Source organism: Eurosta solidaginis, chromosome 5 (genome assembly GCF_040869045.1).
Source record: "Eurosta solidaginis isolate ZX-2024a chromosome 5, ASM4086904v1, whole genome shotgun sequence".
NCBI classification, from domain to species: Eukaryota; Metazoa; Arthropoda; class Insecta; order Diptera; family Tephritidae; genus Eurosta; species Eurosta solidaginis.
In genome coordinates this window covers 56549787-56576295 of record NC_090323.1, presented here as the reverse complement: position 1 = coordinate 56576295, position 26509 = coordinate 56549787, and the positions used below count along the sequence as shown (strand labels likewise).

The following is a 26509-nucleotide window of genomic DNA, read 5'->3' as shown; positions in this document are numbered from 1 at the left end:
TACAAATAGATTAAGCGAACAAACGACTTGTGTAAAAAAGTAGCAACAACAAACATTAATACCCATAAAGAGTCGTAAAGAAATGTGCTAAAAATATACAGCAAATTAACCAAAGTAAAAAAGAGTTGTGTGTGCAATAAGAAAAGTATTAAAAATCAATACCAGCAAGTGATTATCCTGCCAACATATCTCATTGTAGTATTGACATTGACACACAAGTATTCGAATATACTACATAGAGTAGCCAAGCGCTACGTGTACCAGATTTAAAGAGTAAAAGTGTAATAAAAGAAAAACGTAAGGGAAAATGACAGCGAGCTATGCAAGTTGGCAGCTAGTCAAGAAGTAAAAAAATGTATTGCATTGCGATAAAAACATGTGGAGTATGCGAAAAAAAGGTGTAAAAAAGATGTATGATTAGTAAAAAATGGAAATAATACAAGTAAGGAAGGCTAAGTTCGGGTGTAACCGAACATTAAATACTCAGCTGCCAAATTACAGCTTGCAAAACTTTTAAATTACCTTCCGTTAAAAGTGGGCGGTGCCACGCCCGTTGTCCAAAATTTTACTAATTTTTTATTCTGCGTCATAAGGTCAACCCAGCTACCAAATTTCATTGCTTTATCCTAATTCGGTAATGAATTATTGCACTTTTTCGGTTTTTCGAAATTTTCGATATCGAAAAAGTGGGCGTGGTTATAGTCCGATTTCGTTCATTTTAAATAGCGATCTGAAATGAGTGCCCAGGAACCTACATACCAAATTTCATTATGGTACCTCAAAATTTACTCAAGTTATCGTGTTCACGGACAGACGGACGGACGGACATGGCTAAATGCATTTCTTTTTTCGCCCAGATCGTTTTGATATATAGAAGTCTATATCTGTTACGGGGTACCGTTATGCGAAAAAAAATAATATACTCTGTGAGCTCTACTCAGCTGAGTATAAAAAATACAACAAGCACGACACGCCCGAAAAAAACTTGTCCAAGCTTAACTAACAGTGAAGTAAAGTAAACGGAAATAAAGCAGGGAAAGAGGAGCAAAAAAAGGTAGCCTCTACTTATAAAATCATAATTTAAGAGCTAATTTTAAAATACGAGCTGAGTAGTTAATAAAGAGTGTCAGTCGGCTAAAAAAGGTGGGAAACAATAGATGTCTAGAGTCTAGACGAAGTAAAGTATTTAAAAGAGTTGGAATGGTAGACAAAATAAAATGAAAATAATAGATTCGAACGAACAAGAAATTTGAGAGGATGTAATCGCTAGCGCGGCCAAAACAAAAGCGAAAATTCATGCAAAATAGCGAACGAAATTTGAAATAGTGCCAAACGTTATTAACACAAAGATACAATGCTCTCATAAAAGACGACAGACAGTCAGACGAAAGACAGCTATTTAGTGTCTTAGACCCAATTATCTCTGGGTTCTTATGCGGATATGCAAGTATAATCGTTATGGGCTACCACAGCCGGCTTATGAGCCACAAATACGCAGGTAAACACAAAAATACTAAGGCACACACAAACCAGGCATAAAAGAGTGTATGCATACAATTTTTGACTTTTTGCTTTCGTAATCCATTGTTTTGCCCAATTTCATGCTTGTAGACTTGATCACCTGTTCAAGATTATGCTTTACGAGAAATCTGTATTATTGTCTTTTTTTCTTAACCAAAATTCGTACAATAAGATAGCACGTTTGCATTTACAACAACTATGCTTGTATAAATACGAATATGTGGGCAAAGCAATCTTCCGAGAAGTTGGTGCACTGCGGGTGTTCAACTGCTTGCAAAGTCATTGCTTGTTTTGGGATCTCATTGTTGGGATACCTAACAACCACGCCTGCTCAGGAGAACACGTTGCGATCATACACATATATATATACAAATGTACTTTTGCGTTGCACACAGCAGGCAACAATGTACGTTTGTATGTATAAAATATATTAGCAAAGAATGATCACGTCGTTGTGCGTCGTACTGCACGGCCGTTCAGAGACTATGCCATCAGCCTGATCCTTGTTGACTCGCATGTGTTTTGTTGCCGTTGCACACATGCTGCGCCATGCCAAGTGACAAGACTAACTTTTTTTACCAATAAATTCTTTGTTGTTATTTTTAGTCTTGTTCTTCCTCCGCCTGTTTCTTGCCAGGGCTTTCTAGATACTTGTTTGTTTGGCACCAAACAACATAAACGATCGATCTTCTTGGACGTTGCTGCTTATTGCTGCCATATAGCTTTTATATTTGTTGTTGTTGTATTTTATAAACTATATGCATTATCATTTTTTATATTCTTTATTTGTTTGCCTTGCTTATATGTAAATTGATTTTTATTTTTCATAGCATTGGCGGGGCGGTGCATACAAATTTTCGCATACGATTGAACACCTCCCCAGGTGATGCGACAGATTAATAATATGTGGACATGCCAGTCTTCCATGCGGGAGAGCTATAAGTGTGATCATGTGAGTTGCGGCTGATGAAATGTAAGGCACGGTAGAAAGGATGGAGCTTGGTTGACAAAGTTGTTGTGAGGATACATAACTACGCAGGTAGGTGTGCAGTATTTAGATTAGGCTCGTTCGTTGCAAATCGCCCTGTCAATATATTATGAGCGCAAGTTTCATGTTTTTCAGAATATTGATCGTTGTGCGCATGAATTGCAAATTCTAAATTGAACTCGAGTATCGTGTTTGTAAATTGCAAACGAAATCCAAATAACATTTATCGACGGATGCTTAACCTTAATAGACTCGAAATTCTACAACGTCGTAAATTTTGAAATCTTTTTTGTTACTGTCAGGCAAAGACCTTTAAGCGAAACTGATGTTTTTAGGTGTTTGGGAAGTAATGCGGTTATAAACCCGATTCGTTCTTTTTATACATCTTGCTGTCGCGGGAGATGTTAAAATCAAAGACATATTTTATCAGCTGGGTTAGCTGACTCCATCAACTGTTTTCATCTGGAGGGCAATGAAAATTGTTTATCTGATCCTGGAAACGTTTGATATTCAAGTTTATGGTTTCAATGTGATAAGTGAGTTCATATAGATCACTTGGGTTTCTTGAGGTATATTCGGAAACTTTAAGCCTAAACGTTCACCCCATAAGGAATTAACTAGAATTTCTTGACCATAGAAACCCTTATATCTATTTTTGTGTGTTATTTTCGTAGAAGGACAAGGGTACGTACTTCGTTGAGTGTAACATTTCCACAAAAAATACGATAGAGCCTAACGCTTAACCCCTATATAATTCTGGTAAAATATGCCAGTCGTAAGAAGCGTACAAATCAAATTGTTCCCATTGCAGTTTGGTTTAGCACCGTAAAGAGCCGCGTTAATAGCCGGCGAAGAACTTTTATCCGCAACACTTTTAGCATTAAAAAACTACAATTGTACTTATGGTATCTTAAGACTTGAGACTTTAGCTCAAAATAAGTGTTGGAAAGCTTTGTTTTTTGTTACCTAAAAAAATAACGAATAAAATAATTTATTTGTCACAAAAAAACTTCTTAACTGACAAAAAAATTATTTATTTTTTAATTTTTATTCGAATAAATTTTGCCCAACTCTTAGTCCCGAAGAAGATTTAAGCTTTATGCAGACATATTCCAGCTAGGTTTTGTAATGCGAAGGAATTATGATTCTCTCGACCATAACCATTCAAGCGGTTAATAGCTAATTAATGGCGTTTTTTTTCTGAACATAATGTAACCCGGTTTTTTCTTCTCTGCTGTCTCGTGAGTTTGTGCGTTCCTTTCACAAAATACTTTCCTTTGAATGAGAAAAGGGCCACAATTGCCTACAAAGTTGGCCATTTTGCAGATCGGTAACTGATTAGTTCAACAGGTAGAATTTAAGAGTGCAACATGAGGTAACATTTTTTCCACAAAAGAAAACGCCATAAGTAAGCAGCTTTTCTTTCCTTTAAAATGGAATTTTAGAAAATTTCGTCCAAAAGCTGCCACAGCTTCAATACAGAAAGTCAGAGCTATTGGCGGGTGTTCTCGTCGAAAGTAGTGTCTTCTCGTAGAAGGTAGAACTGGTTATATACACTGTCAGTGCACTTCTACACTACATGTTGGCAATCAACAACTAAAGACAACTAAACAAGTGAGAATTCAAGAGCTTTAATTTAATTTTATTATTATCTTTTATTTTTAGGAAAAAACTAAACCAAGGTACCATTTTGAGAAGCTCAACGTCTTCGTCAACAAACAAAGGTAATATATGCTTTTTTATAGTTTTCAACGGGCATTGAACTTATGATAACTCGGATGTACAGATGTTGTAGAATGTCTTCTTTTCAATAATTATAGTTAACGACTTCAGTTGGGGCACATGCGAGACATTGGATATCATGCATAAAAAGTGAGCGCTTGCTCAGGCTTTTTTTATCTAGTAAAAGGTAACCTGCTAACTTGCCAGCTTTTACTCAGAAACTTGAGCTCGAGCCTATGCTTGCCTTTTATGCAAAATGCCCTTTTCTTAAGTGGATCGCAAACTTTTGGAACAACTATTATGGTACTGTCGCAGATGCAAGTGGGCTAAGGTGAAGCACTTGTACAAAATTTGCTCCGTAGCTGTCCCTTTTTAACACGCTTATATTAGATTCACTTGTATGTATTCTTGTTTTTAAATCTCTAGGCTAGGCGCACAAAACAGAGTTAGATCCATCTAGCGGTAATTATTGAAGACTCGCGGCAGTGGTTAAATAACTCGCTACAAAAGGAGTTGCGCTTAAAAGCGGAAACACGAACCTCTGTGCTACGGCTTGTTTTTTAGTTTTTATAAACTATATTTATGTTATTAAAAGGAAAAAATGGTGCTATCTTTGGATCTCATAGTATTATAATAATACAAACAAAATCAATAGAGAAATTAATCTACCTGCTAAAAACTTGATGAACAGAAACCCTTACAATTTCAACTACACCTGATTTTCTCGCTGTAAAGATAACATCTTACTTAAAAAACTAAAAAGTTAATTTGTGTGAACTATACTTGTTTTATGTTTAAAATAAGAATACCTAAATTAAAAAAGTTTCGTTAATCTTCTCATAAAATAATCGGCTGCAAATGCTCAAGATAACAAAAACAATATTATTCAAATAATGATCTTGCCAGAGATATCCCATAAAATATAAACAAATTAAGCTTTCTCAATCTTTCAATACATATTTCGTTGCTGGAAATTTAAAACGCCTAACAACTTAAGCAATTAATTGAAGTTTTTATGAGGATCAACAAGCTATAAAAAATAAGAAAATAAAAAATTTAAAAATAAACGTACAAACGCAGATGCTTTGCAATCTTTCTGCGTAGTCTCAGCATTTGGAGTATTCAATTACTTAAGTATCTGCTATAAAAATCCAAATATATACACAGAGACTCAAGCCAACAGCAAAGGCTTAAACACTCAAATTGGAAAAGAATTATAAGCAAACAAAAAATAAAACTAATTTTATTTGGTTACATTGCTCTGATAGGCTTGGTTGACCTGGCTTTGCGAGCTGGCTAGCCGTAGGAAAAACCTGTTGTTTTAATACTTTAAGTTGGCGCTCAAGTGTCACCTCAAGCAAACATGCACACAGGTATAACGTCAAAATACCAGGGACGGAAAATAATAATTTTTTTTTCGGAGTCGAAAAAGTCCTGGTCTTAGGTGAAAATGTTTGAGTTCCCAGGCATCCCTATAGCAATATCATGTCGAATCATGCATCCTTTTTATTTTTCAAACTTTTCCCATAAAAGTCCACATATAAAAGTAAAATCTGTATTTTTATGCTTTTAGTCCGATAGAAATAGTTAAACTCGGACTTTTAAAAATAAAAGTCCGGATATAAAAGTTAAATTCGGACTTTTATTTTTTAAGGCCAAAATAAAAGTTCGGCTTGATAACAAAGAAACGGCTTATCTGAATTAAAAAAAAAAATTGTTTGTTTCGGATAAGCCTTTTCTTTGTTATCAAGCGGGACTTTTATTTTGGTCTTAAAAAATAAAAGTCCGGATTTAACTTTTATTTCTGGATTTTATTTTTAAAAGTCCGAGTTTAACGAGTTCTATCGGACTCAAAAAATAAAAATCCGAAAATAATTTTTATCTTGATCCAAATATACTAAAAGTCCAAAATTAATAGTTTAGCAAGGAATTATATTATAAAAGGAATAACAGTTTCGGTCCCTGCAAAATACTCTGCTATATTTATTAGCCGTTCAAATATGGCAGCTAGTTACTTTACAACAGACCTAACAAGACAAAGGTGTCATGTTACGTATAATATACGACTGTGTGGTTAGGTATTTATTGGTACTACATACATTTACATATATACGTTTGTAAGTATGCCTTTTCAACCAAGCCACAAATTGTATTACATTTTTTTATTAATTTCCATTTCTAGCAAAAGTATTTAATTACAAGAATATGTATGCATATAAACTTGTCACCCAAAATTCATGTTAAACTAAATTTACTGATCGTGTAGATTACGATTGCCTACCTTTATTTTTCATCGGTTAATCGACCACAATATCTATTTATATGTACAATAACACTAGTCTACAAAAATTAAGAAAAAGGCTAACATGTTAGATTTTTTCATGTATTTTTTGTGACGTAAAGTGTAAAGATCATGTCAAAAGGAGTACTTATAATTTGGCTTGATTTTCCATGTTATATTATTTACCTTTCAATGCCTCCATGATAGTTCAAAAGTGCGTAAGAATAGTACGGTTAAAGTGACAGTTTAAAAATATACTAAAACCATGCCTGTGACAATTTGTTCTATAATACCTAAGGAAATGAATTTGTTTACCAATGTTTGAAATTTTCTATAAAGTACATAATACGTTTTGCGCTAACAGCGGAAAAAGTGCTTATAAAAGCAATGCTATAACAACACGATCTTACTAAGCTCTTAGGGCGCGCCTATAATTATTCCACACAATTAAGATTAAAAAGCATATAGAATTAGTATGTACCTAAATGATGAATAAAGGAATAGCAACAAAAAGGCTACACTTAGGGACCAATTGCAAAGCGAGCAGCGGGGCATTCATATGGCTGAATGGATAAAGGCCTTTACATTAGTATAAAGTAGGAATCTTAGAGTTTTCGAGTTCAATACTCAGCTCCCAAGAAGCTAGCTGATGAAGAAGTGAAATTCAGAAACATGTCCAAATAACCATCGCAGTTTGTGAACTTTGTAATTCTTCCCTATTATCAGTTATACGTTTTGTTATTAGTTAGAGAGAGGGTTTTCTAAACATTTATGAATATCTAAAGATTAAGATTTAGTGACGAACTCTGTGAGTATTACGAGGGATTCAATAGCCTGCGTAGCTAAATGTGTTCGCGGGATTGTCAGCGGAATTCATATCAAACTTCTCGAACGCAATTGTCAAGTTCGCCTACTCGTGACGAATCGCGTTTACTTAGCGAGGCTCTAGCTACCCCAAGTTTCTCACAGAAGGAATTGGTTGGGTGACTTATAAGACTTAGCGTGGCCATATCGGGTTAGTATCTTATTTCGGCTATTTTCCACAACGTACCGGATCATTATCAAGCAAAGGACCATCAATATCGATACAGCTTTTGAAGAAGAAGATAATGAGTTGTAGAGACATCCACGTAGTTTTGGTTCTTAGACCCGCTCATTTGCTTAGCCAAGGAATTATTAAATATAGGTACTACTGTCCAGGAAATGTTTTGATCGACATCGAAGCTCTCGCAACATTTGAAGAACCTTAGACAAACTTACTGAGATCCCTTTTCAAAGAATTATTAGCTCCTCTATCGATTGCTGTAATTATTTTAGTACCAAGAGAATACTTGTGAGTTTCTAGACAATATCTTGCCCTCACGTATTATGTGATCGCAATTACGAGAAATTTCTCTTCTTTGAGTCTGTATTTCGATCTCTATATTTGGCATGTTATCATGTATTTTCTCTTGTTCCGTTCCGTTACATTCCGTTATTTCTATGTTCCGTTAATTCATGTTTGTTCGGTTATGAGTACCTATGTTACCAGTAACATGGTTTTAAACCATCTCACAATACTTCCATTTGGGGGAGAAAAATGTTTCCCTAACTCTAATTTAGGGAAACAATGCACATCCCAACTCCGCACTACCCGCCAAAAGAGAGTTCAGGATCCAACCTTTAGATCCAGTTTTATTTCCAGCCCAACGAAGTTAGGCTCGAAATTATTTTGGTTTAGCCAAGGATGCACTGCACGACCACTCCGACGAAAGGACAAGAACGAAGTGTTCCAGGAGTCACTGAAAAACTGTTGCTGATACACTACTTCGCGATACCGTGGCGCAATATGGCGCTAGTAGCATCGGACTAATAATACGCACTTATATCGGAACGAAAAGGAAGAACAGTACTGAGTACTGAATGTCTTTATGATCTCCAGATTCGCATTGCTTGACTGAACAATTATACCTTGGTATTCTATGATGTATGTATGTAAAAATAGATGTAAATTCAAGGCGCGATATACCTTCGGGAAAACTTAAATCGACTGCAACAAGTTTAAGGAAGCGAGCGACGTCTTTTAACAACTTCCATTGATTCACCAGCTTAATTGGCCGCACTACCGTCATCAACTCAATGCCGCCAATAGCATGAAACACTTTCCACGCATGAAACATGAAACACTTGGAACACACAATTATCAGTTCAATAGCACAAGTAGCGCGACCAACTCATAACTGAGCAACGTCAAAAATTCACTTGGTATTATTGCAGTAAGTCAATAAGTTAACTCCGGCCTTGGGGAATGTCAACATCACAGAAACTGCGCCAATACACAGGCTTAACAACGAGCGCAACGAGAATATTTCGGTACTTATGGTCATACCCGTTGAGGTTTTTGAAATAATTATAGAACCTTACGTGATGTCGACCGCGAAGATAATTACGTTAACATTAAAAAGAAATCTATTCAAAATGAACAGAACTCATTTTTAGCTAGAATGATTATCGATGCGGATCTGAGAACGCTTTTCAATTGGATTATCTGCATGCATATCCCTAAAGATTCTAATGTGAGGCAGTGAGACTCATTGGCGTCATATGAATCTTTGTCCTTACGGTATTTAGATAAGGCTAGATTTTCAAAAAAAATGCAATCGGTTTGCTAATTATTTAATCATTCACTACCTGGCAGATTTTCACACCTGACACCATTTAGTTCCGAAGGGTTCTCGAATAATGTTTTTCCAAGAATGAGCCGCTAGTGGATATTTTACTTTTGTTTTGTATGAAAACAAAGAGTTAAGTCAATTCGCAGTCCGTGGCGAAGATATTTAGTATCTCTTTCATCTTGAGAATTATTTAACAGCTCATCGAACTATAGGGGACTGCATGTTTTCGAGATAGGTACTAGGCTTTTCAAAACCGCGTTAATATAAAAACTTTCCTCCTGGCTGTGGCATCAAAAGTATAGCAAGGCTTTCTCATCGGTTTTCTCAATTCCTCCATATATATATTGTGGCAGCCTTTCACCAAAAAACACAGTTTCTTTTAAGAGAGAGCACTATTTTCACAAATATGAAGGGATTCCTCTTAAACTCAGCCTGCTGTTTGAAATAGCATGCAGTTTAAGGACTTAGGTTAATAAAACTAATGTACAGAAATTAAATGACATATCGCAAATTATTATTGTTCTGAAAGATTTTCGTAAATGACCTGGTGATCGTGATTCTCTGCATACTTCATGGTCAGATATCATGGGGTAAAATTGTGTGTAGACTAGTATAATTAACATTTTTAGAAAAGTAAGCACGCACGTAGATTTTTTAAGAAAAACGGTCTTGGCGACATACATATTTACGAGTACATGCATAGTGCATGAACTACCCTAAGTTTTAGCTCTCCTAAACACGTAGTAACATTTTTTCAATTACTTAATATGCGTCCTGCGGCGATACATGTTCAACACCAACCGCTGCTGAGGAATATGAAGACGGAAAATGTTGACATTTTTTCAAGGGAAAAAGAATTTAAAAGAAACAAGTAAGGAAGGCTAAGTTCGTTTGTAACCGATTATATACTCAGCGTGAGCTGAAATTGTACATTTCATTTCAGATAAATTACTTTTCTACATGACACGTGGCACCACCCGTTAAAAAAAAAAAAATGTCTCCCCATTTCCTCTTACAATAAAACTTGATAAGTGAAATATCATTGATTCAAAACTATTTTTTGCTAAATTAAAGCTTATTATTCTAGTCTTCGACACTTTTAAACTTGTTTTATACAAAAGTGGGTGTGGTCTTTAACCGATCCCGTCCATGTTTACTAGAAATATTTTCTACTATAGGGAAATTTTGTGTACCCAATTTTAATACGATCCGTTAATTTTTCTTCGAGTTATGGCTCCCGAAACATAGAAAATTGCTTAGTCATAAAAGGGGCGGTGCCACACCCATTTTCAAAAATTTTAGTGTTTTCCAATTTAATGTTATAATTCAATTTAGAAAGTAAAATTCTATTGATACAAAGCTCTTTTTCGCTAGGATATAGCTTATTATTTTCGTCTACGACCCTTTTAAAAATCTTTTATAAAAAGGTGGGCGTGGTCTCTAACCGATCTCGCCCATTTTTTTAGAAATATTTCCTGCTATAGGGTAAATTTGTGTACCCAATTTTATTACGATCTGTTAATTTTTCTTCGAGTTATTGCTCCAGAAATATAGAAAATTGCTTAATCATAAAAGGGGCGGCGCCACGCCCAAAGCATTCCTTCCCTGCAAAAATCGCGAGTACTCCATGCATGCATATACTCCAGCTCCGCATTACATTAGAGTACTCCAGTATTATTTACTAAATAATCAGGCTTTTGTGTTTTCCAAAATTTTATATATATAAAAAATGGGCGTGGTTATCATCCGATTTCGCTCACTTTCAATACCAATATATTCTGGGTCCAGATAAGCTCGTGTGGTGAAGATATCTCAATATTTACTCGAGTATCGTGTTAACAGACATACGGACGTACGGACATGGCTCAATCAATTTATTTTTCGACACTGACGATTTTGATATGTGGAAGCCTATATCTATCTCGATTCCGTTATACCTGTACAACCAACCGTTATCCAATCAAAGTTATAATACCCTGTGTACAAGTACAGCTGGGTATAAAAATTATACAAACAAGATAAAAAAGGAAACAGCAAATTACTCTTCTTCACAATATTAATGCCTATAAGATCACTGTATATGTAATGGTATACAAGTAGTGATATTTTAACGAGCTAAGACCTTGTTGGCCAAATGACCAAATGATCAACATGGCTACCACGGCCCCTACCATACGCAACGTGTTGCAAGCAAGCGATATAGAACTTGCATATACACCCCGTTATCTCTCAAGAATGTTGCTTCATATACGAAATAAATATTTATTTGTAGCAAAATATTTGCTGCCTTAAGTTGCTAAACGAGTAGGCGAGTAGGTGAGCGCTAGCTGGCAGGTAGATTTGATGTTGACTACATAACAAATGATGGAAACTAGTATTGGCATTTACGTTACTTGCCACAGCCAAGACGTCAACCACTTTGGTGGTGGTAAACTATGTTAGGAGCTGAGGTGCGTTGCAATGCGATCGACCGCCTGTTAGCCAAATCGAGTGTTCAAAGTCAAATTTGGCATGAATTGTATTGTGCGTCCAACTGTTTTAATGCGTATGTGAGTTATGCGTAAATTAACTGAAGAGGAACAATAAATTACATATAAAATGAAGTTTGCTAAATGCGGAACAAAGGTAGCTAAATAGGGTGCGAAAATGTTTAAATGTGTTAGATGATTGAAACTATGTTTGATAGAAAGGTGTGAACATAAATATCTTTAATAGGAAACATATCTTGACATCCAATTAATAATTGTACTTAAATTTATTTGACGATAGTTAAAGAATTTATGAATGTATGGTTTGCTGATATGAAGTCTATGATAAACACATTTTCTGGTTAAAAAACTACATTTTCCTTTTTTGTGTAAAATCTAAGTTTTTATAGATAACTGCTGCAAAAGTAAATTTACCTATGCGTTCGTACTCGAAACGTACCTTAAAAATCTATTATGGATGACTTTTGAGAACGGATCCCAGCTAGCTATTGATTGATATTGATTCTAAACAGCGACTTTACTTTTTAAGGACCGTTTTCACCATCATAAGTTAGTCAGAAGTCTCGCGTCTCAGTGTGGAAGGAAAAGCGTAAACAAAAGTCAGCTGTTTGGCTAGTTTTCATTTCGTGGTGCTAGCCTGACCATTCGGGAATAATTTGTTATGAATACGTTAAGATGAAAAGGTTCGCCAGAGCCTCGCCAGCCAAATAAACAGGATTAGCAATAGGTAGGTGAGGTTGACAATTGAGTTGAAGAAGCTATAGATTGCGATGGCAACGCCCTCTACAACCGCATGAATGACAGAAAGAGGTAAATGATCCTCTCATGCGTTGAGAGAATAACTGCTAAATTTAATCAAAAACTTTTTAACAAAGGGTGTCACAGCATTGTGTTTAAATTTTTTAATTTCCAGCCTGCCTCTGCCACAAAAAAGAGTTACAACTATCGTATATGCTGATGACTAATCCGCGCCGGGGAGATATAAGTAAATTAAGCTTCCTTCTCCAATTTGCGATACGCTAATTTTAGGTTTTCTCTGCAAATTGGATAGATCTACTGATTTAACACCAATTCTGAATGGCTACTTCAGCAAGAAGGCTTTTCATTGCAGAAACACACTCGAAGTGTTTGCTAAACTTTGTTTGATGATACTTGTCCAATGATACGATCTTAGCCTCCGAGGTGTGGAGACAGAATGCTTTCCTACCCTACCGAAGGACCCAGCTGCAAGTCCCGGTAAATGTACCATATAAATATTTGAAGAAAAATCTTTGGTATTGCTCCTTGATAAACATTCCGATTATATTTCTGCCATGAAAACGATAAATTATTTATTATGAAAATCGTTTTTTAAAAGTTGTGTTTTGAGTTTTACTTTTTCTCAGTGAATAAAAGTTATTATTCCAGGTTTTTATTTTCCCCGAAAAGAAAAATTGTTTTCCAAAGCGAAAAAAACTGTTAATTTCTGGGCGAAATAAAAAACTCGGGAAATAAAAGTTAGCAAAGAAAAAAAAAAATCGAAAAATTACCGTTATTTTGGGAGAGAAATAAAAAATCGAAAACAACCGTTATTTTTCAAGCGAAATAAAGACAAAAAAATAACTTCTATTTCCGAGCGTAATACAATGCAATTACTTAATTACTTACTTAATTGGCGCTTAATCGTCTAAACGGTTATGGCCGAAAATAAATGTAAGGCGCGATATCATCCGAAGAGATTTTAGGCCGAGCTTCTCTTCCAATTTGCGTTGTGCTCCTTTTTAATTTTTCCTACAAATTGGCGGGACGGGACCTACTAGCTTTATGACGACTCAGAACGCCATTTGAGAGGCAGGTGAGTTTTCACTGAGAGCTTTTCATGGCAGAAATACACTGGGACTGCTTGCCAAACACTGCCGGGGGGCGACCCCGCTTAGAAAAATTTTCTTCTAATTGAAAAACCGTATTTCTAAAATTTTGATGTTGCTTTGCCCGGGGTTTGAACCCAGGGCATTCGGTGTGGTAGGCGGAGCATGCTACCATCACACCACGGTGGCCGCCGATAGAGATCAAAGAAATATATAGCTCTCCAAATAAACACTCTATTCTCAGCAAAATTAATAGTTCAAGATATATTTGTTATTTTTAAAACAAAAAAATAACTGCCATCTTCCGAAAGAAATATGAAACACAAAAATTAATTGTTTTTTTAATGTAAAAATTTAATAATTATTTCTGATTTTAATGGTGAGCATTAAAATAAATAAAAACTAGTACATATATGTATCGATACTTAGTCGGTGTAAATAACTATTTCAGTATATTTTTTTTTTGGTTTAAATTTTAGACAAACAACTGTTATTTGCGACCCCTGAACTTAAGCTACCTAGCCGAAACGTCACAACTGAGAGCGAGTTATTTAATTCGTGTACATAATTTATATGCCAATTCGTGAAATCCATAAATAAGTACATTTTTTTTTAAACATATCTTTATCCAGACAAGTTTGTGTTATCAGCAAACAACTTAATGATAAGTACAAAAAAATATTTATATTATCAATTGAACACACGGCCGTCATCTATACACCAACAAGTTTTCTACGTTTAGCGGCGGTAAAACGAGTGCACGGCAGATATGCAATCCGTAGATATCAATGAGTGGTTCAATATTTATCGCAATCACTGAGAACGACAGCTTGTTAATTGCTCACAAATTTTAGTTGTATAAACAAAACTTAGGGGTAGAAATAATATATTTTAACTATAATGATACTAGCAGACCCGGCAGACGTTGTTCTGCCCTAAATTTGGTCTATCTGCATACATTTTAATAAGCTTTTTCCGTCTAACTCTGCCCTTGCCCCTCTAGACTTTTTCCTAATCTTTGTATTCACTCCTCCCTCCGTATTTTTCGCTTCATCTATCTCCATCTTCGTCTCATTCTATCTCTTTCTCAATCTCCTTCTCTCTTTTCTCTTCTCTCAAGTTTTTCTCATTCTTCTTCATATATTATTGCCAGTCCCAGAGGGTGGTTTGTATTTTGTTTCAGTTCCATTCCGAGTCTCAGTCCCAGTCACACTCCGAGTCTCAGTCTCAGTCCCCGTCTTAGTCCTAACCCTAGTCCCAGTCCGTCCCTGGTCTACTTCCCGGAAAAAATCATCGTAAATACTCATATAGGCAAATTTATATACCAAATTTCAGGCAAATCGAATAGGACGTATGTAAACAGGTATGTGGGTATTATTAATTCATGTCGCTATTTCGGCTTCGCATGCATATTTATCAGTTTTGCTAGGTTGCTGCGACTAAACCGAATGTCACAATTAAAATTACTTTAAAGCTCTCAGCAACAGCTTTCATTTGATATCCATAATACACACACATTCTAGAGGTATCCGGGTCCATGTTTTGGCCTATATCGCGAAACCCAGCGGCGTAAAACTTACTCTGTACTAAAGCACACATCAACAGCTACAATTTGATACCCATAATGTAAAAACACATTCTAGGTGTATCCGGGTCCATGTTTTGGCCTATATCTCGTCGATACTCTAGTCATCAATAGGTATGAAAACTACCCTGTACAAAAGCACTCATCAACAGCTTCAATTTGATACCCATAATGTAAAAACACATTCTACGGGTATCCGGGTCCATGTTTTGGCCTATATCTCGAGATCCTAGTCATCAATAGGTATGAAAACTACCCTGTACAAAAGCACTCATCAACAGCTTCAATTTGATACCCATAATGTAAAAACACTATCTAGGCGTTCACGGGCCCACGTTTTGTCCTATATCTCCAGACCCTAGTCACCCAGGGGTATGAAAATTACCCTCTACTAAAGCACTCATCAACAGCTTTCATTTGTTATCCATATTGTATAAAAACATTCTAAGGGTACCCGGGTCAACGTTTTGGCCTATATCTCGAGACCCTAGTCACCCAGGGGTATGAAAATTACCCTCTACTAAAGCACTCATCCACAGCTTTCATTAGATATCCATATCCTATAGACGCATTCTTGGGGTACCCAGGTCCACGTTTTGGCCTATATCTCGAGACCCTAGTCACCCAGGGGTATGAAAATTACCCTGTACTAAAGCACTCATCAACAGCCTTCATTTGTTATCAATATTCTATAAACACATTCCAGGGGTACTCGGGTCCACGTTTTGGCCTATACCTAGTCACCCATGGGTATGAAATTACCCTCTACTAAAGCATACATCAACAGCTTTCATTTGTTATCCATATTGTATAAAAACATTCTAAGGGTACCCGGGTCAACGTTTTGGCCTATATCTCGAGACCCTAGTCACCCAGGGGTATGAAAATTACCCTCTACTAAAGCACTCATCCACAGCTTTCATTAGATATCCATATCCTATAGACGCATTCTTGGGGTACCCAGGTCCACGTTTTGGCCTATATCTCGAGACCCTAGTCACCCAGGGGTATGAAAATTACCCTGTACTAAAGCACTCATCAACAGCCTTCATTTGATATCCATATTCTATAAGCACATTCTAGGGGTACCCGGGTCCACGTTTTGGCCTATATCTCGAGACCCTGTTCATCGATCCTGAATTTTCTTTGCTATAAACCTCACGGAGTCCGAGAACTTTCCAACGAATGCAAAACCGTGGAAATCGGTTCGTGCGTCCTGGAGTTATAGCGTCAGGAATGAAAACCCGACTTATTTTTATATTATAGATATGTATACATATATATAAAGTGTGCAATGTAGAGTTGCCAGATCGCTAAATATACCAAATAATTTGGTAAACTGTTTCTGTGTTCCAAAGGGATTGTTCTTTCTCTTCATGCTGAGCCCTAATCATTATAAACTTACAAGTGACATTCTGTTCATTTCCCTCTATCTCACTCTCTTTTTTTATAAAAACGTGCAGAGTTGTCATCTGAAAAAATACTAACTGCTAATAGAATCCTTACCTTTAACGAACGATACCTGCGTTGGCGTTATTGTCTGCTAATGGTACTCTGAAGCTTTTGTTTTCGTTCTTTGTTTCAGACACTTCGTTTCCACTTTCACAGCCGCTGTTCATGATAGAGAATACCGAGTTAACGAAAGAATCGGCTGTTATCGTTTCGATTATAGATTTGCCCGTCTTATTGCTAATCATACTACAAACAGATGAACGACGATCGTTTTAGACACGATAGCGCCAAAGGTAATATTTTCAATTTAGGAAGTTCTCAAATGTAAAGCGATTTTTAAAAGGTGTATCGGTATGAACACATATTTCATATTAGCCAGTCAAATTTGGATGGCATACAATCCCATATCGATATGCCTCGCACTGGATATCAATCTCTTTTACTCAATAGTTTTATAGCGATTTCCTTTTAGGGTACCGTATTTCACATCGAGATTTAGCAAAAAACCGGTTATCGCTAGAAAATCAGATTTTTTCTAAATATTTAAATGATGCTTTTCTTGCTCATATAACGGAGAAAAACCATATTACTCTTCAGTTACGGTCACGGTTGGGGGCTGGGAAATAACAGTCAGAGTTTACGTTCTTCCTAAAAAATGACGTTGGCATCTGCTAACTTTAAGATCTTTAAACTGATTCTGGGATTCCAGAATTTAGGAACTACAGAACTAAACATTATTTATCAATCTCTGATGTGTAAACTTGTTCCCTATTAAATCACCTTTTATTTGCTTAAAATAAAACCGATAAGAGAACTACAGGTAAGCATGTAGTTGACGAAATATTTATAAAAAGTGGGAAATATGTATATTTCTGTGTTTTAACTTATTTAACAATAAAAATATTGCAATATAAACAATAAAACAACAAAAAAGTAATAAATTTTTATTTTTGATGATTACTGATCAGCCACTAAACAGTAAAGAATAACAAACGAATAAAAACTAAGGGATCTATAAAAGTTATCAGCAAAATCATATTGAAGAAAAGAGGAAAAAAGAAAATTAAGTGGAGAGAGTACCAGGTTTTCTTATCACTATTTTTTTCACGAAACGTGTCTGATTTCAACACATTAAGGCGCACTTGCAGAATGACAAATTATATTTTTGAGTTGAGTTTTGAGTCTGAGTTAGAAAATGGACCTTATACAGTTTACATAATCAATTGGTATTCTATTGATAGTTTTGTCTTAAATTTTTTGATGAAATTGTCCGAAATAAATAACACAGGAAGCAAACTCAAAGTGGCTTTTTAAAAATGTATTTCCTGTTCAATCACGACTGCAAACTGTCAATATATGCATAGCACATACAAATACAACAAAATAAAAGCCTTTTTGACACAAGACGAATTGGTGCACAAGAGCATTAAGGAAGAAAAGACAAACAATCAGTAAAAAATCGAAAACTGAAACTCTGTAAACAGACAAAGAATGTGACTGGGAATGGTGACAATAAGCAATTTGTTGGAAAAATAAAATTTGTTTTGGAAAATATTGATATACATATGCACCTACTTACGAACATACAAACATAAACATGAATAAATACAAAAATGTACATTAGACGATTTCAAATTTTTTTTTGTTCCAAACAGGTTCAAAAGTAACGTTTGTAATAAGAATTTGGTATAAAGTGGTTCTCGTAACTTTGAATCTTTTAACTTTATTATATCTTAAATTTGTGCCAAAAGTCAAATTTGTACAGACATTTTTCGCATTATCTAGTCTTAAATCCATCCGGACACTAGAAACATTTAACTTCAAGAGAAAGTGTGCCCTTTGTATTAGAATTATAGAATTTATTCTTAGACAAAAGACTTCGAGAATAGCTCATATAAAATTAAAGATGCAAGCAACTTTGATAATCTGACATAGTTTATTATAGAGCTGAAATATTTAACTAACTTTTCAAACCTTTATTTCGCCGCTACGCCAACTATAATAGTTATATGTTTTTTGGTGAAATGTTTTTTTATTGGATATTTTATTAATGTAATTTATAGCCCATATCTCCTTGTTTGCCATTGTTAGATATCTCTATTGGGCACTCTTACCACACTATAAATGCTGGAAACATGTTTTTTTTGCGCTACTGAACAAGTACTGAAAACATATAACTTGTTGTTGGCATAGAGACGATATTTTCTTTTGAGTGGAATATCACCCTATCTCGGCTGCCAGTCGAAAACTCCCTATCAAGGCGGAACCATACAAGAAGGCAGCACGATGACACCCTACAAACATAAATACAAATTTCATGTGCTTTGTTTTTGTAACTATGTCTTATATCATTTACCCATTTTCCGGCAAAATTTAGCCAAATATAGCCCTCTTTCCAATAGGTGCTCGTGCTATAATGAATTGTACAACTGCGTTAGTTTTGAGAATTCGGATGCTGCTATTCGTAAGGAAATACTCTCGCGCTAGGCATGGTACTTTTTAAAATTTGTTTTGTATTGACAGTTGCTGATTAGCTATGAACAAAGAAAGTACGGGGATTTAGTGTTGCGTATTTGCAAAGAAATAGCAACTGCGGAGAAGCGTATTTTGTTAATGTATTGGGAAAAAATATGCTATGCAAGTATGCAATGAAATGATGCTAGACCTTTTGCACACTATCATGAACTTCCTTTTCTTATTGGTGATACTTTTTGAAAACGGGTCGGCCTAATATAGGTACATACATATACTTACTACTAGTCTTCATCCTAATTGCAAACATATGTGTCCTAAATGTGATGCACTTACATATAAACATACAAACAACGTATCTTTTACAACTTTGTTTTTCCAAAAAATATTATCCATTATTTTAATTTTTGTTTTGTATGCTATTTTATGTGTTCATTTGCGTCAAAGTATCGGATTGCGCTCTTGAAACTAATTTGTTGAGTAAAACAAAAAATGTGGTAAAATATTAAATTCATAATTCTGGGTTAACATTTTTTCACAGCTCTTCATTTCTTTGTCTTACTGACTTTAAACTCTTATATACTACGAGTCATCTTCGAGTTTCGATTACATAACATAAAGCATAATTCTAGTGCGAAATCTTAGTATTTTTTTTGGAGTATCTGCATATTTATTATTATTATTTTTTTACTTCTTTTAGTTCTGCCACGATCTTTTTTGGTTATGAGATGATCGTCGAAGTGAAGAATATTTCAAATAATATCAGACTGTGGTTTGCATTAAGTCAAAGATACCGTGGTTTGGAAATGGTTTCAGTTTACCTTCAAGAACGCCATATAGAACGAAACATAGCTAAGATAAAATGGGTACATACATAGGTGTATAATTGTTATGTTCTGAAACTGAAGTAGCTTAACAGGCCTTATATTCTCTTGTTGTTAAAGCCATGAAGATACTCCCCGAAGGTTTTGGGGCCTGTTAATGATCTTTTGCAGGATATAAATCCGGTACGTTCCGATAACAGGCACCATTCAGGTTCTAGCCCGAGCACCTCGGGGATGCTTTAATATCACATTGAACCTTTTAGGACATCCCAGGTTCTATGTACCGTAGTGACTCAGGTTTTATCTCCCGGCCAAGGATTGTAATTTTAGCGTGACTCCATTTAAAAAACAACCCCACGTATATTAAAAACAAGGCTGGGAATATACTTCTTCTTTTTAACTTGTGTAAATGTGAAAAAATAGCGATATCAACAAGAATAACGGTGAAGTTGTAAACTTTTGTTTTTGACAACTACTGATGAGCCTCTAAACAGTAAAGAATTACAACGAAAACGAACTAACTGATCTATAAATGTTATCAAATTTTGAGAGAATTTTCCGGGTTTTTTTCCAAGTTTCAAAGTTGGATGAACTTGAAGACAATCTCTGGTCTACCTTTTTAGAAAAAAGTAAGTAGTACTTATTTAAAAGCAAAAAAATGCTCGTTTCATACCTAGCTATGGATAATCTATTTTCGAGTTCACTTTTGGTAATGATTCTTAATAACAACTTTGCTAAAATAGACTTGACATTATTGGGAGCTTGAGAGATATTACTGATGTTGCTGAAGGACACAGTAATATAAGGAGTCCTAAAAATCAAAACATTAACGCCAGATTAATCGCAAGCTCTGTCTAAAGTCAGTCTGTGGGCGATAATTTACCGGATACAGGCTTACTCTGCAGAAAAAAAATGTTTATTGCTAAATAATAGTTGACTACTTTACAGGATACCGGAAAGTAACTCACTTCTAGTTAACTACAAAAATCAGAAACTAACTGGTTGGAAAGTAATGCAACGTTGCCATGACAACTACAGTATCAGAATAATTGAAAAAAAACCAACCAAAATAGTTCAAAGTAAGAAAATTATTTGCGAAAAAAATGTCTTATGTATAAGAAGTTTTTGTAAACGAAAAAAATTAAAATTAATATTCCCTCACCTTCGCCAAGTTCTATTTTCATGCATCCCGAATAAAGGCATTCTGTTGTTGACTTTTGGTTCAATGTAATGCATCTCCGATCCTGAATGTTTCTTTGATATAAAAGTCCCGTGTATGCTTCGACGAAAATCAGCTGACTGGCAGATAGTTGACAAGTCCTGTAGAAGTAACCACCTCTAAATATTTTGCGGCCATTGCCATATAAAACTATTTAGCTTTTTCGAAAGAAAATAAACAGCGCAAGCGTGAAAACCAACTTGGAGTTTGCCCGAAGCTAGATTTTTTTATTGCTAGGTATTTATTATATAGGACAAATTACTACTTATTACTGAAATTATTTAGAGACCCGACTAGAAAGTAAGCTTGTGTTTATGGCGTGCCGTTTAGACTGTAGTTGGCTAAACAGGCTGAAATAACTTGCTCTTCAGGCTCACCAACAATACTCTGTATTGCAGTGACTAACAGTTATTACAGAACAATTGCAGCTGTTCGAATAACGAAATAGACGAACAACCCACAGTATATCGTAAAATCATTAATAAACCATTAAGGGCACATGTGGACTTTCCCCGAAAGAGGATATTGATAGACAAGGCAGTTGTAAAAGCAATCCAGACGTTGAAGATACCGAAATATAGGCTTTGGAAATAATACAAGTACGACCAAATCAGGGCATGATCCAATCAGGAAAAACAAAGAAATAATAATAATTTTTCCGAGTAGATTTAGGCCAAGCTTCTCCGCTAATATGTAGTATGCCAAAGATGACATAGGCTCACCTATATCCCGAATAAACAAAAAACCGGCAAAAAGCAATCCCTACGCTATGCGGTACTTTTGCATATTATTTCGTTGGTTCATATGATTAAATTACGTATTTATTTTTTTGTATGGTATATTAAGTTTGGCCTGAGTCTCGAAAATTGTAACAACTTAAAGAAGAAAATATAGACCCACCAAAAAGTATACCGAAATTACCAGGATGTTCATATGTCTTTCTGCCTGTTTGAACTTAAACTAATTCTTAAATTTTTGATATATCTTGATGAAGTTTGGTAGGCGCATATAGTAAGATTCCGATTAGCATTTGTCGGAACCTACTTGGTGGGCATATATCTCCCTTACAACCGATTGTTCTGATAAAAGATTTTTCGTAATTTCTGCCTCATTTTAAAAGCTAAAAGTTTCAAATATCATCAATATGATCTGGTGTATCGAATAAATTTGTTTGCAAAATGCTGTTGTAGCGATAAAGACATTCCCGAAGGTTTAAAATAGTGTTATCGATGTTGTTGGTCTTTTGGCGGATATAAATCCGGTACGTTCGGGTAACAAGCAACATTAAGGTACAAGCCCGACTATATTTGAACCTTCTAGGCCATCCCGCCTCCACCCACTAGTTTCATGAGGAACTCGGCGTCGCTAGAGCCTCGTGTGTTAAGAAACAGGATTTGGTACAGGTAGGCGAGGTTGACAATTGGGTTGGAGAATCTATAAATTGCGCTAGCAACCCTTTCATAGGGTTGGGCTACAGACCCCGTAAATTATTTCGGCTTTTTGTATTCGCCTTTTACGACAGGCATTCCTGTCAAGGGTATATTCTAAGCCCCCTAACCTGCTAGGTTTTTATTTTTTTGTTTACAATATAATTGTGAAGATCAGTATTATATATAATACTAGCAGACCCGGCAGACGTTGTTCTGCCCTAAATTTGGCCTATCTGCATATATTTTAATAAGCCTTTTCCGTCTAACTCTGCCCTACCCCTCTACACTTTTTCCTAATCTTTTTATTCACTCCTCCCTCCGTCTTTTTCGCTTCATCTCCATCTTCGTCTCATTTTATCTCTTTCTCAGTCTCCTTATCTCTTTTCTCTTCTCTCAAGTTTTTCTCCTTCTTCTTCATCTCTTATTGCAAGTCCCAGAGGGTGGTATGTATTTTGTTCCAGTCCCATTCCGAGTCTCAGTCCCAGTCCCACTCCGAGTCTCAGTCTCAGTCCCAGTCCTAGTCCTAACCCCAGTCCCAGTCCGTCTATGGTCTACTTCCCGGAAAAAAGGATCGTAAATACTAATATAGGCAAATTTATATACCAAATTTCAGGCAAATCGAATAAGACGTATGTAAATAGGTATGTGGGTATTATTAGTTCTTGTCTTTATATCGGCTTCGCATGCATATTTATCAGTTTTGCCAGGTTGATGCGACTAAATCGAATATCACAATGAACTTTAGAGCACTCAGCAACAGCTTTCATTTGATATCCATAATACACGCACATTCTAGGGGTATCCAGGTCCATGTTTTGGCCTATATCTCGAGACCCTAGTCACTCAGCGGTGTAAGACTTACTCTGTATTATTGCACACATCAACAGCTTCACTTTGATACCTAAATGTAAAAACACATTCTAGGTGTATCCGGGTCCACGTTTTGGGCTATATCTCGAGACCCGAGCCTCCCAGTTGTATGAAAATTATCCTGTACTATAGCACCCATCAACAGCTTTCGTTTGATATCCATATTGTATAAACACATTCTAAGGGTACCCTTTTCCACGTTTTGGGCTATATCTCGAGACCCTAGCCTCCCAGTGGTATGAAAATTATCCTGTACTATATCATTCATCAACAGCTTTCATTTGACATCCATATTGTATAAACACATTCTAGGGGTATCCGGGTCCACGTTTTGACCTATATCTCGAGACCCTAGTCACCCGGGGATATTAGAATTATCCTGTACTATGGCACTCATCAACAGCTTTCATTTGATATCCATATTGTATAAACACATTCCAGGGGTACGCGGGTCCACGTTTTGATCTCAAGGCCCTAGACGTAGCGAGAAAAAAGGTAAACGTTGGCCGATTCTCATACCTACCCAATATGCTCACAAAATTTCATGGGAATCAGTTCAGCCGTTTCGGAGGAGTCCATCCTCTAAAACCGTGACAGAAGAATTTTATATATTAGATATTTTCCATACAATCGTGTCTTTAGATAAAGGGATTTTCATCATTTATGTCTTGGATCAAGGGCTAGAAGCTTGAAATTTCACCAGATGATCTAGTATATCATACATGCTTGTCGGAAAAAGAAGTCACGATCTGCTGCATATACTTATAATATACGTATGTTCCATACAACCGATTTTTTAGATAAGAGGTTCATCGCCATAGCTATCCCATGTAGACCGCAAGACCCGTGAAGATTTTGGTAACGTTTACTAATCTATTCTGCTTTAATATTTGGAATTACTTTTTTTGTTTATTGTCTTGTCGGGAAATCAGTACGAATATATTTTAAGTTGTGCCGTCTTTGGATTATGTCTGCCCTCCATTATGACCGCATATATTTTTGGATTATTGTATATAAATTACGTTTTGAAAATATATATTTTACATACCTTGAAATATTCAGCTATACTATTTCATCCAAAGAAGTGGATGTAAGTAGTTACTATTTTGGAATAAAATTTATTTTGCAGTAGTTGAAACCAAGTGTAACCAAACTTTGGATTCCCAAGTGAGTAGAGGATTACAGTTGAGTAATTAGTTAAATATGAAAAACTGGCAAGCAATTTTTGAAAAAGAAAATTGCTGCAGTTCAGCGTGTTTGATGAATTCTTCAATGATAATTCGGTTATATTATTTTAGAAGAGTGTGTTTTATGATAGTACTTTGTTAAATTTTTATTTTTTTTGAAGAGGTATTTTTTGTTTTCTAAATTTTTTATTTTGCATCATTCAATGAAAGATTTGTCTTTGATTTTTTTCTTTTCTAAAAACACCGTTTTTACTCATTTTCTTTGCAGGTGGGAGCCGGTTGCTACCTGCGTTCTGCACTCATTGGCGCCATTTTCATTATAATCGAAGACTGGCCAAAGGTCGACGATGTACCGATGCAAGTTTCACGATATTTGGAAGTAGATAAATACTAAAAATAATTCTGCAAAAAATTTCGAACTTTCCTTCTTTAAATAATTAACGCAAATATAATTTGTTGAGTGTTTCCCAATCTTTGTTTTTGTTATTTTCAACAAGTTTTAATTTTCATTGTTGTTTTTTTTTTTTTATATTTTTCCATACGTCTTTCGCTTTTGTTTTAAATTTTCCTTGTATTTCTCCTTCGTTTACATACACACTAGTTCAGATATTTATTGTTTTGTTTTTATCGCTAACAATAATTCTCTCAATTTCTTTCCTCTAACTTGCAAGCTGCTTGATTTTTTCATTGTTTTTTGCCCGCTTCGTATTGCATTTATTTTCCACTAATTATGACAAAGCATAACACATTTTTTATAGTAAATAAATTATTGAAACGAGTCGTATCGAAATGACAACAATAAAAATGACACGTTTAACGGCGATAAGTATATGCGCGTTTGCATACCGTAAAAAAAACCGGACCAACGGAGAGTGATTGGTTGTATTGAGAATTTTGCAAGCTATACCGAAAAACAGTTTTTCCGCTGGGAGCTTGGAATGAAGAGATGGTGGTGCAAACAAAAATTGTTAATTTACGCAAAGTTTCACATCTTAACCAAACAACGACAAATGTGACTCAAAATATAGGAAAAGTTTTTAAAATACTTCACTTTTAACAAATTTCCACAAATACCAGTTTGAATAATCCACTTGCTTTAATTGTCACTCTCAATTAATTCAAAATTTGTACGCAAATGCATGCAACACGTCAACAACTTCCGTCACGTTTTCCCAAGTCAACCAAACGGCACGATCACCAGAAATGAACTGAATTAAAGTGGCGCACTCGCAGATAAAGTGGGCAACGTTGTGTAGAGCAAGCAAGAAGAAAATGCACAATAATTGTTTATTTTTTTTGGTGCGCTTCATGGTGGTAGTGGGTAGTGGTGGTGATACCGTCACTATTGTTGTTGTTTATAGTGTTCATGCTCTGATGTTTTTACTTTGGTCGGCTAGTGTTGCTCCCCCAATTAAATTTTGTTGTGACTCTCACTAACCGGTTGTTGGTTTTAAAAACATATGAACACATACATACGCATCTACCAACAAAATAGTGTGTGAGTACACCCTGTAGTTTAAGAACAAAAAAAGATACTGAAAGAACCTGAAAACGAACCCTAAATAGCTGAGATGGTTGAAATGATTCATGGATTGTACTAAAGTATACAAACATATGAAAATACCATAGGGTGAGTAGCCATACTCATGAGATGAATAATGAGTATTGCAATGCCTGCAAATGACATATGGGATATACCGAATATTTCTCATTGGGTGAGTATCTCTTGTAGCTACAAATATCAATAGGGAATAGCGTTTTAAGTGTGAGTATAGCACATTCCAAAGGCTTGCTAGAGAGAAAAATTCTTTAGCTTAATCTAATTTACGCGGAGCGCAATGCTTTTGAGAGCATCACATTTTTATGAAGTTGGGGTAATGTTGCGGCGAGCGTTGGGTTATGTTTGAAAATCTCATGCGATAGTTTTTGTTAGGATGTCATATATCTCTTATAACAGCCGGTGAAAGG

General features: G+C 35.5%; 1 protein-coding gene across 1 annotated transcript in view; it reads right to left on the bottom strand.

The window, feature by feature from the left end:
* Positions 1-25758, bottom strand: part of LOC137252678 (frizzled-2-like) — a 184044-nt gene extending 158286 nt beyond the window's left edge. Inside the window, exon 1 of the mRNA XM_067788725.1 lies at positions 24403-25758. The gene's annotated coding sequence lies outside the window, so the exon portion shown is untranslated. The remainder of the gene's footprint in view (positions 1-24402) is intronic.
* Positions 25759-26509: the final 751 nt, after the last annotated feature.